Source organism: Nomascus leucogenys, chromosome X (assembly GCF_006542625.1).
Source record: "Nomascus leucogenys isolate Asia chromosome X, Asia_NLE_v1, whole genome shotgun sequence".
NCBI classification, from domain to species: domain Eukaryota; kingdom Metazoa; phylum Chordata; class Mammalia; order Primates; family Hylobatidae; genus Nomascus; species Nomascus leucogenys.
Window position 1 is genome coordinate 22016113 of NC_044406.1, and position 16535 is coordinate 22032647.

Genomic DNA, 16535 nt, shown 5'->3' on the forward strand with positions numbered 1-16535 from the left:
ATTATAGGCTGGGTATTAGATAACATTAAGAACATTTGACTAATTCTTCAGGTATAATAATAGTGAAACTACCTTTGCTAAAATTATAGCTGAGGAAATTATGACAGTGAAAGAGATCTGACCTAACCAACTCCATCTTGCTTTCAACCTTGAAGCTGTCTTTTCTCATTCCTAGGCATGGGCCAAGCTAACTTTGGGAGAAATTTAGTTTATAGTTTAAATATTAGTCCTTCCCCACAACTAAACTATTCTTGTAAAACTAACAAAAGGCCACCAAGTGAGGATGGGAGGAGCTTGAATTCTACATAATTACCAGCAATTATTCCAGAGGTCATAAGATTTGCAACTTTCCCAACTACTACTGAAGATAACATCACTATTGTAGAATCTAAGATTGGCCTTTTGAGATATCTTTTCAAGTTTTTGCATTTCTGACAACCAGATGGCTCCACCTGGACCTGCCAACCAGTCCTGTGGCCCCCACCCAGGAACTGACTCAGCATAAGAGGACAGCTTCAACTCCCTATGGTTTCATCTCCGAGCCGACCAATCAGCACTCCCAACTTACTGGTCCCCTACGAAGCAAATTATTCTTAAAAACTCCGATCCTCAAACTCTCAGGGAGACTGATTTGAGTAATAAGTCTCCAGTCTCCTGGACAGCCAGCTCTGTGTGAATTAAATACTTTCTCTATTGCAATCCCCTGTATTAATAAATTGGCCCTGTCTAGACAGCAGGAAAGGAGAACCCATTGGGTTGTCACAATAGCACAATGGTCATGTGAATGAAACAAATAATCTCAGTAATTCATACCAAAATATTCACAACTGAACAACATGATGTCTAGGATTTTCTTTAAAAACATTCTAGCTGGGGGGAGGGGGGAGGGACAGCATTAGGAGATATACCTAATGCTAAATGACGAGTTAATGGGTGCAGGAAATCAACATGGCACATGGATACATATGTAACAAACCTGCACATTGTGCACATGTACCCTAAAACCTAAAGTATAATAAAAAAAATAAAAATAAAATTAAAAAAAAATAAATAAATAAATAAATAAAAATAAATAAAAATAAAAATAAAAACATTCTAGCAAAATTTTAAGAAGGGGTAGAGGAGGATAGATGAAAATTAGATTGGCAAATGTTGCTAATTGTTAAAACTGAATAAAGGTTACATGAGTATTCATTATAATATACATTTCACTTTGGTATATTTAACTTTGTATACACAATATTATATTATACTACTACAGGGGCTAAGGGAAAACTCCCCCTTTAACCACTGAAATTTCACTGAAAAATTAACTGACAAAAGGCAGATTAATAGGAGAAATGGCATACAAATGTATTAGCATGCACAGAGGAGAATCGCAGAGTGATTACTCAATATCTCTCATAGGGCCCAGATACTTATATAGCCTTATTTCAGAGGGGAGCAGGGAGATGGGGAATATAGGTAATTCTGTTGAGGGGCAATAAGTGATTGCTAGGGAGAATAAGTGGATCAAGGAACAGAGATTAATTTGTAAGTGTTTCTCTTGGAAAACTGAATGAGCCTGAGAGACAGACATTATTTTGTGAAAGGGTCTGTTCAGTCCTAGTTACATTCTTGGTCTTTTCTACAATAAATAACGAGATAACAGGGAAGGGAAGGAAGAACAATTGTTCTCCTTGGTGGGTCCTTCTGGTTTTTATGTAGATAGGGGAAAAGTTTCTTCCAGTGTCTGTTGGTCTCTAAGAGACTTTAATCCAAATTACTCATTTTAGCAGGGAGCCATATTGGGGGATGAAGGTCCCTGCACTCCTTCAGTATATTATATTAAAATGTTATGATTTGAAAATGCTGGAGGTAGGTACACAGATATTCATTATATTTCTTCTTTTTATATGTTAGAAATACTGTTTAATTTTAAAAAGGGAAAAAACTTATTTAAAAAATTATATACATTCTCCATATAAATCTTACCAGTTTCTCGCAAATATTTCTGTAATACTGCTCTTTAAAATTCAAAAGAGCCTACATGTCCTGCAACATAGATTTTTTAAAAAGACCTTTATCTCAGAAATGTCATATGTTCTAGAAAAACCCCAAGACCTTAGAATTCATTTTTAAACTAAAATTTCAAAGATGCAGGAGGCTCCTAACCTTGTTTACTCTTTGTATTTCCAAAGATCTGTCATACCCTTTTAATACAATGCCTTCTTTATCCCCCAAAGAATTCCTGCTGCTTAACATCTCTGTGAAACCCCTATGGTGCTATGAAGTAGGGTAAATAAAATATGCTCCCCTTGGAAGAAAAGTGTGTGTCCATAAGAAGTAATTTACCTCTTGGAGACAAAACACACCCATTTCACTCCCAGAAGAAGATTGTATGCTTTGTCCTGTCAAAATGTACAACTGTGTATGGGGAAGGTGGAAAGGGAGATAAAATTTGAGAAGTTAATGAATCAGGAGGCATTGAATATTAGAAAAAGCACCAGGCCTGGAGCCAGCCCCACCGTGTATTAGCTGCATAGTCTTGGACAAGCTGTTTTAGTGTCTCTACATTTCAGATAAGTTGTAATACGTTTATATCAGTGGTCTTTAATCCTGACTGCACCTTAGAATTCCTGGAGATCTTTTTAAAACTTCTAATGGCTGGGCCCTACCCCATTCAAAAATCTCTGAGACAGATCTGAAGCAAGGACCATCCTTAATGCTCTTCAGGTGATTCTAAGCTGCAGCCAGGGTGGTGACCCAGTGGTTTTGTAACTGTCCAGTGGGTTCATTTTGCCCACTGCCCAAATAGAGCTGATTTATCAAGACAGGGGAATTGCAATAGAGAAAGAATTTAATTCATGCAGAGCTGACTGAATGGGAGACCAGAGTTTTATTATTACTCAAATCAGTTTCCTAATCTCAGATACTAGGGTTTTTCAAGCATAGTTTGACCGGTAGGGGGCAAGGGAGTGGTGAGTTCTGACTGGTTGGGTCAGAGATTATATCACAGGAAGTCCTCTTGCACTGAGTCAGTTCCTGGATTGGGGCCACAGGAACAGTTGGCAGGCCCAGGTGGAGCCATCAGTGGTCAGAAATGCAAAAACATGAAAAGATATCTCAAAAGGCCAGTCTTAGGTTCTACAATAGTGATGTTATCTGCAGGAGTAATTGGGGAATTTGCAAATCTTGTGGCTAATTTGTTAGTCTTACAAAGGCAATCTGGTCCCCAGGCAAGAAGGGAGTTTGTTTTGTGGAAAGGGCCGTTATCATCAAAGTTAAACTATAAACTATAAACTACATTCCTCTCAAAGTTAGTTTGGCCTATGCCCAGGAATGAACAAGGGCAGCTTGAAGGTTAGAAGCAAGATGGAATTGGTTAGATCAGACCTATGAACTATCATAACTTTCTCACTGTTATAATTTTTGCAAAAGTGGTTTCAATCTAGATCTTGAAGGTCCCCTCCAGCTTATCATTCTACTTGGATACCTGTAGGAAACTGTGATAGCTATAGTTTTTGCCTTCCTAACATGCTTCTTCCATAGCTTCTTCCAGTCATAACCACCTTCTGTTGGAAAACACGTTCTATGTAGTTCTATGGGGTTAATGCCTCCCTCATCTTACATTCAGCACTATTCCAGTTTTATTATACTAACTACAATATATATTGTAGCAGGACAAGCCACAGACAAAACTCCTCAGATACCGAGTTAAAGAAGGAAGAGGTTTATTTGGCCAGGAGCATCGGCAAGACTCCTGTCTCAAGAGCTGAGCTCCCTGAGTGAGCAATTCCAGTCCCTTTTAAGGGCTCACAACTCTAAGGGGGTCCATGTGAGAGGGTCGTGATCGATTGAGCAAGCAGGGGGTACATGACAGGGGCTGCATGCACCAGTGGTCAGAGTGAAACAGAACAGATCGGGAAGTTTCACAATGTCTTTCTACAATCTATAGATAAAATCAGTTGCTAGATCAGGGGTCGAATTTTAGCTACCAGGCTTAGGTCAGGCAGGCCCAGGCCTGGTTTTGGGTCTGGTTCCCAGGCACCAGGCTACCTGCCTTTTAGTTTTGCTTCTCTTTCCTTTTCTGAGTATAAAACAAATATAAAACAATATGAGAGGGTCTGTCTCTCTTCTCTCAATACCATAAAGAACAATCAAGCAATAGTTATAGCTGTACCCAGTAAACACTAAAAATCTTAAGAGTTCACAGCCTGAAGGACCCAAATAAAACATCCTAAAATCACAGTTTTTTGTTTGATTTTTTTTCTGAATTGGGCAAGAAACATATAAAGATATATTCAGTGATCAAATCCCTAAGATTCTATAAAGCTCTATTTATGACAATTGCCTGTTCCACAAAACCCCTAAACTTTTTTCTGTTAAAGAACATTTACAGAGTGGGCATTCAAACCCAGAAAATCTAAATCCAGAACCCCTACTCTGAACTACAAGCCCATATCATCCCAGAATAGTGGGATATGCTATTTATTTATTCACCTTGGGATTAATAGAGGGTAAATAACCCTTTAAGAATCATTACTGGTGATATAAAAAATTTAGCTATGCCCCTGAATTTAAAACATTGTATTACATTTTAAATTACTGTATTTAAAAACAAAATGTTACCATCTGGATATTCCTTTAACTTCTACAAGTAGGGAAAACTCATATTTAAGTTATTTGTCCTCCAGCCACTTTTGTCTTAAAGGTCTAATCTATCTGGGCTGGGTGCGGTGGCTCACGCCTGTAATCCCAGCACTTTGGGAGGCCAAGGTGGGAGGATCAACTGAGGTCGGGAGTTCGAGACCAGCCTGACCAACATGGAGAAACCTCATCTCTACTAAAAATACAGAATTAGCCAGGCGTGGTAGCGCATGCCTGTAATCCCAACTACTTGGGAGGCTGAGGCAGGAGAATCGCTTGAACCCAGGGGGTGCAGGTTGCAGTGAGCCGAGATGTCGCCCTTGCACTCCAGCCTGGGCAACAAGAGCGAAACTCTATCTCAAAAAAAAAAAAAAAAAGTTCTAATCTATCTGCCATAAATTTACCCTCCAAGTCCAGATAACCTATGACTCAGTTTCTCTCAATCCCTCTGACCACTTGGGTAAACACTTGAGACCAGGAAAGGAAATATACTAGATGCTGTATTTAGCTTCAGAACTATAAATTTCTTGTGGTTATGTGAAGTGATAACATTTGTGGAAGCTGAGAGAAGGATATAATGGAATTCTTTGTATTATTTTTGTAACTTTTGCTAAGTCTGAAATTATTTCAAAATGAAAAAATATTTAACATCATGTAGTCATTCTAATAAAAACACTTTGAAACAACTGTTTAGGGGGAAATAGCAAAAAAAAAATATTTTAAAAAGGCCAGAGCCATATTTTTAATATAAAATTGAAAGTTATATGAAAAGTACATAAAACTGTGTGTAACCAGACTTGTTTTTATTGACTATTCACAACAGAGAAGACGTGAGGGAATGGTTACTTCAGAATTAATCTGTAATAGATCACTCTCTAGACATTTTCTACATTTGTTTCCCCTTCAGTTTCAGTGTCATCTAATCCCTTCACTGTGTATACTAAAGCTTTAGATAAAGAAAGCAAACATTAGAGAAATACTGGATAGACACCCATGATGAAGTTGAGGCAAAAATGTCTCAAGAGGACCAGCAGAAGGAGTGGAAGATAAAGAAGAAAAAAGAAAGTCAGTGCACTTGGTCCCAAAGTTGAGGGGAAAAAAAAAAAATGTTGCTGCCCTCTATTCCTCCGTCCTTCCTAGCCCCCAATTAACTCATCATTCCTAAAATGCTCTCATAAAATTCTAACCAAATTCAACGTGGCTAATAGTTTTCATTTCCTGTCAACTGCTAGGAAAATGTGGTCCCTCAGTGAAAACATCAACAAATCTCTTAATCGTGTAAAAAGATTAATCTTGTAAAAAGAGTATGTAAAATGTTTCCAGTTTGAGACCTGTCCTCATAAAACACACCTTTTTTAACCACTTTAGAGAAAGTAAACTCAGTTGGGGGTATAAATAAACAATGGTTTCAACCGTGAAAGAGGGACTATTGCATAAATTAAATAAACCTTAAAATTAATTTGAAAATTAAATTAAAAGTATGCTCTTTTCTACATAAATCAAATCAGTACTTTGTTAATCTATTGCAATTATTACTTTCCTTAGTGAAGAGAAACTAGACATTTCAAACCTGGTCACGGATCCTATTCCTAATTGTCATATCTCCACAAGCAGGAAGAGGCTAATTAAACAAAGTCAAGGAGCACTTTGGAACCCACTCTTCACTTTTCAGTCTTTATCAGTTGAAGATGTCATATTTTGGAAATTTACATTTCCATTATACATTACGTTTAATACTAAGTTCATTTTTGCAAAATGGCCAGTAGATGACAAGCTTTGACATAATTTGCAGATCACTGAAAGGACTTTCCCCCTCATTCCCCTCAGTGGTGTCTTTTGGTATGATTGCGTCTCCATGATGAGGGAAGGGACTCATCTAAGCCAAGACGGGTGGCAGCATTTAATGTATCCATGGTCCCTGCCCAGAAAAGCCATGAACACAAAAATGTCACTCAGACCAGAGGCCTGAAAAGAGTTGGAAAACCTCTAACAGTCTAAGGAATAGACCTAGGAAAATAAAAAGGCTCTTGTCTAGGCCAAAGTAAATACCAAATATACTTTATAGAAAGAGCAATGATCCAGAAATGAGATCTAGGTTCTGGCCTAGGCTCTGCCACTAGTTGGATAAGTTGTACTGAGGAAATTTGGCATTCATTTGTAAAGCGTTTATATATCTTCTTAAGGTCATTTGTGGAGCTTAGGACAACAATCATGAAGTTAGATAAATTTCAAGGTATATATCCAACACTAACATTCAGTGACAGTATGAGACTATACAAACCTTTGAAGCACATTACTAAATAATACCAGACTCTTATTAGAGTAGGTTTGGACCTGAGGTTTGAAAGCCTAAACCAAAGAATTTTCACCAGTGTTGGGACTCAGAAAACAATATCTCAAAATGAAGGTCCCAGAAGCAGTCTCAGAAATAAAAGCTTTTCTCTGACCTTTTCCTGCCCATTTGTCTCTCGGTCTTATTTGCCTCCACGGCTAGCCATTGAAACTAAAATCTCTCTTACCCAAGGCAAGTTATAGAAATCAGAACCCCTTTTTTCCAAAGCTACTCATAAACCTAAAAATATTACTCTAATTTTTCCTTTTCCTCTTTACATAAAAACTAGCTATTAACAATTATCTGACCTACCTTAGGAAGGAATGCCTGCTCAGAGAGATCAAGAAAAATCGAGACAGACAAACATTGATGGGTTCCCCCATTCAGTCTTTTATCATTAGATCATACTCTTTCCCTCCAATCATATTTGGACATGGCTGTCCATAGCTTTTTGAACCTAAAAATGGGCAATTTTACCTTTACCTTTGGGTCTTCATTTTGAAGGCTGCCACATATATATGTTAAATAAATTTATATGCATTTTCTCCTATTAATCTGCCTCATGTCAGTGATTTTTCAGTGAACTTTTAGGAGGGCAATGACTTTAGCTCCCACAGTTTTGGTGCTATGTGCAGGGTCACCAAAGCTGCTGTGCTCTTCTGAAAGCCACCGTAAAAAAAAATCCAGAACTTGATCAGCTGGTAATAGGGTAAAAACCTCTTCCCAGTCAGGCTCTCGACCTCTCTCTCTGTGCAATCTGGTTGAACAGATGATATAAATCACTGTTTGCCTCCTGTGAGATTTTAATTAATGGGAAAAAATCATTATGACTAGTCTTGGGGTACCAGTGACTAGTCTCCGGCGTACTTTTTGATACTTTCTGGTTATAAATATTCATATTGTTTAATCCATTTCCTCCCAGAAATAGTCTTTTCCTTTGTCTTTTTCTTTCTTATTGTTCTGTCATAAAGAGGGGTACCAGATAAAGTTCCTTCTTCTCTAGTTTTATGTCCTTGAGAATTTGACTTGTGATCAAGTGGGAGAACTCTCTTGATCTTCACCATATGGGGCCATGATTTTTGGGTGACATCAGGTGACTAGTCTAAAAATGGCTGGGAACACAAGATTTTTTTTGTTCCAAATGTGCCAAGCCCTCAGGAGGGTTTGTCATACAATGTCCCATCCATAAGGAGCTTTTGTCCTCTCAACCCTTATTGCCTAGTTAATACTAAAAAAGTCTAATCCCAGGAGGGCCTACCCAGTGTCACAGATTAAGGGACCTGTGACAGGCAGCCCCCCCACACAAATCTTTGAGTTATCAGAGGCAAACACCACCCTTAACTGTCTGTGACAAGAGTCTTTTGCTATCTCAGCCTGTTCCTGAGAGTACATTATTTTGAGAAAGAACTTTAAAATTATTATGCCTTAAAATGACATCCCAAACTTTACATAGGAGACTTTCAAATAGAGTTGCTATTAAAACAAACTACACCATTAAAAATTCTAGTTGTCAATGGCCAAAAGAGAAATCCTTTAAATTTCACTAAAATTCTTAATTAAAAAAAATTTAGAGATCGCTCATTCTAAACAATTACCTTGTATTTACGACAGGGTCAGTTTTTTAAAAAGCTACATAATAGTGTCATGACTAGGCTTAAAAATTCTCTTAACTAAATTAAAAAAAACCAAAAAGCTAACCTAAAACAAAGTTAAAAATTCTTTATGAAAAATCCCCCGAAGGAATAACAACAGAAGCCATGCTGCCTTGTGCTCTAATAGACAAACTTCCACACTTTTACTGCCATCGCCTGGGTTTCATTCCTGGTCAAAAAATCCGACTCATTTAATATTTGTGTGACTTTTAACGTTTTGGGGGTGCCCATTTGTTATTAGTCATTTTCCTTTGTACAGATAGCTTTTGATTTCCTGTCTTCCTCTTTTTTTTTTTTTGAGACGGAGTCTCGCTCTTTCCCCGAGGCCAGAGTGCAGTGGTGCTATCTCGGCTCGTTGGAAGCTCCACCTCCCGGGTTCACGCCATTCTCCTGCCTCAGCCTCCCGAGTAGTTAGGACTACAGGCGCCCGCCACTGCGCCAAGCTAATTTTTATTTTATTATTTTTTTTTTTGTATTTTTAGTGGACGGGGTTTCACCGTGTTAGCCAGGATGGTATCGATCTCCTGACCTCGTGATCCGCCCGCCTCGGCCTCCCAAAGTGCTGGGATTACAGGCGTGAGCCACCGCGCCCGTCCCTGTCTTCCTCTTTTTGAGAAGACATCTGGACTTTTGGGCCTTTATGTATACACGGTGAGTGATAAAACCGAGACCCTAAAAAATATGGCCAAACAAAAATGTGGATTATATATACTTCATTTGTTATTAAGAAAACTTTTCTTTTTTTCTTTTTTCTTTTTTTTTTTTGGAGACAGAGTCTCGTTCTGTCACCCAGGCTGGAATGCAGTGGCATGATCTCGGCTCACTGCAACCTCCGTCTCCTGGGTTCAAGCGATTCTTCTGCCTCAGCCTCCCAGTAACTGGGATTACAGGGGCCCACCACCATGCCCAGCTAATTTTTTGAATTTTTAGTAGAGACGAGATTTCACCATGTTGGCCAGGATGGTCTTGAACCCCTGACCTCAAATGATTCACCCACCTCAGCCTCCCAAAGTGCTGGGATTACAGGCGTAATCCCAGCCACTGCACCTGGCCAACTTTTCTTTCTTTAAGCCGTCTTTGGAATGGTTCTAGATCTTATGAGGACTGCTTTGTACCTTTTATAGATGCCTCATGCATCCTTGGTTAAGTCATAAGGTTAACCAAGTCTTAACTTTAAAAGGTACCTTTAGTCTAAACAACAACAAAAAAATCTTCATGTTTGTTGATGTATAGAACTACTCAAAAAGTTCACTAAAACATCTGATATAAACTACAAACCAGAAAAATCATCAGATTGTCACTATCTGCTCTCACTTCATCTAAAGATGCTTCCAGCCCAACATCTAAAAATCTTCTCAACTGGCTGCCCTCTGGACTCAAAAACTGAGTTTACAGTTTATTCTAACCATTAATCTTTATTTTTATTTTGTTTCCATGGAAATGCCTCTTATCTGATTGTCAAATAATATAGAAGCCGGACTTTGGCGAAAGTCCATCTATAACATCTCTGCCTAAAATGAGATACAAGTATTAATATTAACTGTTTAACTGAACTGGCCTATTATCAGGACTTAAGAGACTTACTCAAATGGCTTAAAAGACAACCCACCAACCCAACTTCTGATTGAGAAACTTCTTGAGGAAGTTTCATACTGGGGAATGTTGAGCCTCAGAAAACAATACCCAAAAATGAAGGCCTCAGAATCAGTCTCAGAAGCAAAAATTTTTCTCTGCCCTTTCCCTGCCCTCCTATCTCTCAATCACATTCTCTCCCAGGGCTAGCCATAGAAACTAAAATCTCTCTTTCCCAAGGCAAGTCATAGAAACCAGAACTCCTCCCTAAAGCTAGTTACAAAACCGAAAAAATATTTCTCTAAGTTCCCCTCCACCTTTATATATAAAAACTGGCTATAAAAAATTATCAGATCTATTGGGTCCTGCCCCACACCCAGCAGGAAGGAATGGATGCTCAGAGAGGCCAAGAAAAATCTAGACAGACAGGCCTTGATGGGTTTCCCCACTCAGTGTATTAGCATTAGATCATACCCCTTTCCTCCAATCATATTTCTACATGGCTGTCTGTATTTTGTTGAACCTAAACATAAAAACAGACAATTTCCCCTGTATCTTTGGGTCTTCGTTCTGAAGGCTCCTGTGTATACTCGTTAAATAAATTTATATGCCTTTTCTCCTATGAACCAATTGCCTCATGTAACTGATTCTTTAGCAAGCCTTAAGAGGGCCAAGAGTTCCTCTTGACTCCTACACCAGGAACATGAGAACATGAGAGAAAAGGAAAAACATAGTTTTTAAAAAGATGCAGGGAATCTGAAAACAGTATCAATAAACATGGGTGACCTCACAACTCTACCAAGAAACAGCCCTACTTAACATGTTAGAAGTATTCTGCCTCTCCCTTAGAGCACATAGGTCTTTCATTATTGTTTATCTTAATTGTGTTGAGGAGTTTTGGTTTGTTTTGAGACAAGGTCTCATTCTGTCGCCCAGGCTGGAGTGCAGTGACACAATCTCAGCTCACCACAGCCTTGACCTCCTTACCTCCTGGGCTCAAGCAATCCTCCCACCTCAGCCTTCAGAGTAGCTAGCACTACAGATGTGCACCACCACACCTGGTTAATCTTTGTATTTTTTGTAGAGCCAGGGTTTTGCCATGTTGCCCAGGCTGGCCTCAAACCCCTGGGCTCAAGCGATCCTCCTGCCTCAGCCTCCCAAAGTGCTGGGATTACAGGCATGAGCCACCATGCACGGCAGAGGAGTTTTCTTAAGGTTACAGGACCTTGAGCACTTCTGAAATTTAAAAGCTATAAAAACAATGAGAAATGACCATATTTATTTTATTCTGTATCACCAGCCTAATTCTTCACCATTTTGGGTTTTATAGTCAGTTAGCAACAGCCTATTGACTATGAATTTGGTATAGAGCATTGTACTAGGGAATAAGAATGTACAAAACAATTTAAAAAGATAGACCCTGCCCTCAGAGAGCTCATAATTGCATTGGAAACACAGACATGCAGTCAGTAATATGATTTGCAAATACATGTATGATTTTCAAATATATATTAACATATTCACAAATATGCATGTATGCATATATGTGTATGTATTCACAAAATGCTCACTTGAATAACTAAATGAAAATGACAAGATTAAGTGTCAGTAAGGATTTACAGCAATTAGAATTATAAAATGTTTGTGGGAATGTAAATTTGTATAATCACTTTGGAAAACTGTTTCTCAGTATCCACTAAAACTGAATGAACATATATATACGCTATAGCCCAGGAATTCCTCTTCTAGGTATGTACTCAACAGTAATGTACATATATGTTCTTCAAAAGATATTTACAAGAATATTAACAGCAGCATTATTCACAAGAGTCAAAAACTGGAAACAACGCAAATGGCCCTCTACAATAAAGTCAAAAAGTTACTGTGGTATATTCATTTAATGAAAAGGTATACAATTATGCAAATGAAAAAACTACAAATACAGATAATAACCTAATAATTTCTCAAACAAGGCTGAGTTTCAGTAGAGTTAAGATGGTATTAGGTGAACGTTGACAGAAATGATAAACAAGAGAGTAAAGACCATATGATTCCATTTATATCAAGTATAAAGCCAGGCAAAACTAATCTATGATATTAGATGTCAGGTGAGTGATTACCCTCAAGGGAGTAGTGACTGGAAGGGAGCACAAGGGGAGTTTCTTGCATGCTGGAAATGGTCTGTTTCTTAATCTGGGTACCGGTTACATGGATGTGTCCACTTTGTGAAAATTAATTGAGCTGTACACTTATAATATGTGCCCTCTTCCATATGCCTATTATACTTCAATACAATTTACATGAAAATATACATCTTTATATACCCCCAAATACAAATACATTCAGGATAAATGAACAGCCCACCATAAATACCAAGGAATCCTATAAGTAGGAATAAAAGTCCTATGTGTAGAAATATGTAGGAATCAGAATCAAATGGGGCGTAACTAAGTAGATATCTCAGGGTGAGGTTGTAGTCAGGTTTTGAAGAAAGAGCTTACAAATTGGAGGGAGGAGTAGTGAGGAGTTTAGGACAGTTAAAAAGATGTTTTCAAATGAGATAAATAACACGTATAGAAGCGCTAGTCATGATATGGCTTGAGTTGTGACTTTTTTTATAAATTAGAGAACTATAAACTACAAAACTAATATGGGCTTTTGACTTTCTGTTCTTCTTATTCTGGATTCCTATGTTACAGTGTAGTATTGTGTCACACCACGGCCCGCTCCCCAAGGGCTAGTACCAAGTCTTACTCATCTTTATGTTACTACCATCTGAAACAAAAGCTATGAAACCTCAGATAAAAAAATGCTTATAGTTTTTGTTAACTAATAATGAATAAGTAACTGGCAAATTAATCAAATAGGTATATGGAAACTGTCTCGTACTGGTTTTTTGTCTTGTGTACTGTTTAAGTTAAAATAATAGAGTTGGGGATGTCAGAAATTTTCTGAAGCCGACCACAGTCCCCAGCTGTGGTTTAGTAACCAAGGAAAACCAAGGATTTCTCCTTCTGATGCAGCAATCGGCACAATGCCAGGTGAGTCAGTGACCGGTAGAGCAGGTGGTGACACATTCTAATCATAGCCCGGCTCTAGGCAAGCAGCAGCTGCTAAGAGTTCCTGCTGGCCTGAGTAAGTTTTCCAGGCCCAGCCAGCCAAGAGCAGCCCTAGTTAAAACCTGCCAGCAGTTTTCCCATCTGTCTGCCTCATGCTACTTGTGACACTTCACACATCTCACCCCAAAGTGCACTGGGACTCTTGATCCCCGTCTCTACTAAAAATACAAAAATTAGCCGGGCATGGTGGTGCACATCTGTAATCCCGGCTACTTGGGAGGCTGAGGCACAAAAATCTCTCGAACTCAGGAGGCAGAGGTTGCAGAGAGCTGATATGGTGCCGCTGCACTCTAGCCTGGGCAACAGAGCAAGACCCCGTTTCAAGAAAAAAAAAAAAAAAAACAATAGGCAGAAGTGGCTTAGCACACAGTACTACGGCCATCTTCCCCAAAGCTTTGACTACAGTAACCAATGTGAGGCTTAGCTCTGCAAGGAGACCCAAATCACAGCCACTTCAAGCTGATCATCAGTTCTTTGCTACCTCCACAGTAGTTCTAGGGATCATGCCAGCCCTGGAGGTGGGGAGTCCTGGGGGGAGGGAAAAAGGGTGCAGGCTACAGTGAGTCAGGATTCTAAGGGAAAACACTGAGTGAGGAAGCTGTGAGGGCCTTCTTAACGACTGGCTTCCTGAGCTGCAGCTGGAAATCAGAGCCCTCTGGTTATGGACATTGAATTTTTCATATCCCAGAGAACGGTTGTTATATGTTTTTTTTTTCTCTCTCTGAGAGGCCAACACAAACATTTCAGGGACTCAGAAGAGTACATTGTGTCCCCCCTAATTCTCAGTGACTCCTGCTAATTTTCCTTGAGATGTAATGGAAAGAACCCTGGGCACATTATCAGGCTGGGCTCAAACTCTATTTCAGCTGCGCTTCTCCATTCTAGCTGTGCCACTCCAGGCAAATTAGTTAGTTCCTCCGCTGATAAAATAGTGTCATCACAAAGCTCAATGATAAATACTAACTTGGTCTCCACCATATGTCAGGCACTGCTCTAGCTGCTCATTCTGGATTTGCCGCAGCCCTGTTGGGTACAAGCTAATATTACTGCGCTTTATACCGAAGGAAACGAAAATATTTCACTCTAAAATATTTCCTTGACATACTTCAATATGGCTATTCAGAACGGCTGGAAATACAAGAATAGCTAAAAAGCTTTCTTTTGTGGGGAAGATATGTATCTGTAGAGAAAATCTGCATGGATGCAGCCAGGCTGTCTCTGAGGCCCTCCCTTGTTCAAAAGATGAACCGAGAGTCTGACACCTTTCAAGGCCTGAAAGAAACATTCACTAGCTCTCCGAGGACTGCTACCAGTGAGGTTTCTTCTACATAACAAAACTCCCTTTGTTAGCTAAGCCTCCTCTTCTCCCCCTCCCAGAACCTGTCTTGCCACTGTAACCTGATTTCCACCATTACTTATTTTGGCCATGCTCTGAGATCACAATCTTTCTGTAGCCTCAAGATGATATATAAGCTTCTGTACCCCATTAGAGGGTTGGAGTAATCATTCTGTGATTTTCCCTCAATGCACATGAATACATTTCTACGCCTTTTCTCTTATTAATCTGCCTTTTGTCAGCTGATTTTTCAGCAAACCCTCATGGGGCCAAGGGACAGTTTTCGCCTGGCTCCTATGACACGGATGAAGAAATGAGGCACAGAGAGGGCATGCAACATTCCCAGGGTCACACAGCTATTAGCAAGTGTGAAGTTTGAACTCAGGCAAACTGGCTCCAGGCCTGACCTTTTAACCACCATCTCCCAGAAGGTCACAGTGCCTGGGAAACATGGAGATGGAACTTAACACTTTATTTATTTTACTTTTTGAAAGGTAATGTGGTGCAATGAAAAGAACTTGGGTTTTAGAGTCAGACTAACTAAATCCTATTTAATTGCTGTGTGATCTTGGGCAAATTACATCATTTCTCTGAGTCTCAGTGTCCTAAAAATGAAGTTGCAATCATAATCCATACATTAGAGGGCTGCTGGGATATGTGCACTTATAGCACCAAACCTGGCACCTGATGGGCACTCAAGTAAACATTAATTTTAATCTTCTTCCTAGGCAGGCATATGTAGAGCACTGAAATACTCTTCTATGAGTATCCTAACATGTTAAGCCTTTCTTCCTTCTAATAACAAACAGGACAAATAAAAGCCATCTGCTCATAGTGATAGAGACAGGAGACAGCCAAGAGTCCCTGGTGAAACCCCACCTTCAGGCCTAAAACAGCCTGAAGGCTGAAAAACCAGACTGCTGGTCCCGGATGAAGCCTGCCCTTTCCCAACTGATTCCTTCTGAATAATGCCCACCTGCTCACTGGGAAGATTGGGTGGAGTCTCAGCAAGTTCGCGCCATTTTCGGGAGGAAGGAGCCTGGCCTCTCCTGTTCCTGGGTGGTGACCTGGGATTCGATCTGTGAGGCGGGAAACCTGCTAGCAGGACTCTCGCTTTGCTGAGAGTTATTTTTCCTTCTTCCTTTTTGCCCAATAAATTCCGTTTTCCTCACCCTTCTATGTGTCTGCGAGCCTAATCTTTCCTGGTCATGTGACAAGAGCCCGTTGTTAGCTGAACTAAGGAGAAAGTTCTGCAACAATAGTACCTCAGGGTCTCCCTGAAACTTTCCTGGGACTGTTTTCTGATGGAAGGAAAATAGGAAATAGGAAAGATGTTTAAGGAAGCACCCATCCCTGTAATAAATGATACCAAATAAGACAGAATGGGCAGCTGGAGTGATAGTCATCTTGTTAATGTAATCAACTAGTATTCTGCCAAATTCCTCTTTATTTCTTTTTTCAGGTCAGACGGGTAATGTGCCAACATCTAACAAGGTTCGAGGGTGGCACATCTCACACATGCATGTGAACACCCAATCGTCATGCTCATGAACTATAAAGCAATCTCCAAATTCCTCTTTAGTTAACTAAACCTACTGCAAAGTTGATTTAACCTCTGAGAAACTGAAATGCTGCCTTATGATACAGCATTTTTTAAAATTGTCTCTCAAATCTCAAATGCTTTAGGACAAATCCACCTCTTTCTTTCATCTTAGGGTAATAAAATCATTATTCAAACCCTGCAAAAGCATGAATCTCATTTCCTTGCCCCCATCTCTACTGAGATACTTTGCCAATTAACATTTACTATACAGAGTGGGTCTGTTTTAACACTGCACTCCAGAAAGCCTTTGACTAAACTATTTTCTTGAGATCACAGTACCATGTCATAAAGA

General features: G+C 39.4%; 1 non-coding gene across 1 annotated transcript; it reads right to left on the reverse strand.

Moving 5' to 3' along the window:
* Positions 1–16101: 16101 nt before the first annotated feature.
* LOC115833469 lies at positions 16102–16204 on the reverse strand. Its single transcript, XR_004028900.1, has one exon. It is a non-coding gene; the product is annotated as a small nucleolar RNA U13 (small nucleolar RNA).
* Between the last annotated feature and the right edge of the window lie 331 nt (positions 16205–16535).